Source organism: Egretta garzetta, unplaced genomic scaffold, assembly GCF_000687185.1.
Source record: "Egretta garzetta isolate BGI_Z169 unplaced genomic scaffold, ASM68718v1 scaffold14, whole genome shotgun sequence".
Classification (NCBI taxonomy): Eukaryota; Metazoa; Chordata; class Aves; order Pelecaniformes; family Ardeidae; genus Egretta; species Egretta garzetta.
The window spans coordinates 1,606,973-1,609,122 of NW_009259588.1; positions in this window are offsets into that span (position 1 = coordinate 1,606,973).

The window sequence follows — 2,150 nt, forward strand, 5'->3', positions numbered from 1 at the left end:
CGCTCGCGTCCCCCCGGCCCGGGCCGGTGGGTCCGCTGGAACACTTTACACGCCACGGGGGGCAAAAGTTGTTTCTCCCTCCGCGTTTCAATCTAATTTGCCAATTGTCGTCGTCTTTTGCCGTGTTGCTTTCATCGTCAGAAGCGACTCGCTATTATCCTGCCCGCTTAATATTATTATTCACCAACTAGCACTTTGGTTTTTACATTAATTGGACACGTAGTTACGCGTTTGCTTTAATTTTTATCCTTATTCAGGGTTCATAAAAACCTTCAGAAAGCTTATCGACAAGACTGACTCTACGAAGAGCGTACAAGTAGTTCTGCCTGCACTTACGCTCTCTACAAGGTCCTTAAGCCCATCAAAGTTACTAACACGCGGATAACATGGACCTGACGTTTCGTGCAGTCCATCTTCTGTCTTTCATAGTTATTATTTTGCTCAGCAACTTTATTCGAAGGGGCGTGCAATTATTTGGGCTTTATTTTCTATCATCTCTTACTCTTCCTGGCAAGCTGAAGCAGTATCTTCCCACCCCCTTTCTGCACCACAACTTTTGTTTGAGGACCCTGGGGTTAAATCCAGCACAATTTTGCCTGTTTAAAGCTGCAACAACTGACCGCTAATTCGTCCTCACATGAGCAAAGATATTACCATACTAATATTATTATTGGTAAGAAGAGGTAATTGATAACACCACCTGCCACTCTGCAGCAATCACGATGATAAATGTTTCCATCAGAGGGAAATCTGTGCTTGGTCTACCACAGCCTAGCCCAAACAGCATGTCAAATGTCAATTATAAAGATGTTTCTTTTCTATTACAATTTTTTCATGGAAAGCAACTAGCCCCACCATGAGATTTATAGAACCGGTCTATAGCACAACCGTGCCTAAACATTTTGCCTTAAACATTTAACTTACTTCTCCTTTTATTTAACATCATGCCACCCTTGGATCTAAATAAACATCGATTCATATACACAAAAGCTTATGTTCACACTTAGCAAACTCCAATTACCACCCACTTCCATTCTTTAACCTAACAGATGATACATTAATTTAACCAACAATTTTAAATACTTTGTGGAATGTTTGTATTACACAGTTGTGGGGATATTATCACAGCAACGTACACACGTATAGGTGCTGTATATATTAAAACCACTGTCTTTGTATTGCAATGCGTGTCTGTCAGCACACACTCCAAAAACTACACGTAGGAGTACAGCATGCATATGAAATCAGTGCTTTTAGCCCCTTTGCAAAAATCTGTTTGCTTCCGAAAATGTCAGCTGAGATGAATATTAAAACGTCTATGTGTGTGTGTGTGTGTGTGTATGCGCACCGCACGCACAAACGCACACAGACACAAATGATGGAACATTGTTCGCTAACTCCAGCTATATAAATAGTGCCATCAAGTATAAAAACTTTCATCCCCTTGGCTACAGATATGCTCAGAAGATTATTATTAGTTTGTATTAATAGATGCAGGCCTCAAAAGACGAAATCAGCTATTGATAATTGCAAGAAGTATACAGCAGCTACTGTATCGATCGGCTTGTCCCTTATTCCCCTGGTATAGGAGAGATAAGAAGACACACTCTTTAGTGCAATATAATTTCTTTTGACCTATCTGCTTGCTACAGACTTATGATGAATAGCCGGAGTGGTTAAAGTCCTTTATCACGAAAGTTACCCCTTGATATAATATTGATTCTTTATAACTAGCTCCAAACACAAAAATCAAACTGTCCACTTGACCATCATCATCATCAATATCATCACAAAGGCTCTGGAATAAAGATCAGCGCAGGACCGAAAACGCTTTCTATAATCTGCCCACCTAATCTTTATTCGCTGATGATGAAAAGAAAAGGGGTGTGAGTGCGTGTGTGTGTGCGTGTGTGCGTGCGTGCGTGCACGCCGCGGGGACGAGGGCGAGCGGAACAGGGAATGTCATCTGAACAAATAAAAAAATTGTATGTGTATATATATATAAAGTTACGAAAAAGACCGTTCAGCCTCCTTCAAAAGAGACCAAATGATGATTCCGAAGTTAATGACGCTTGGAAGCCCCGCTCTCCTGAGGAGGGGAGTCAAGTGCGGAGAAGGCCCGACGTGATATTATACCCGGATCCCCCTCC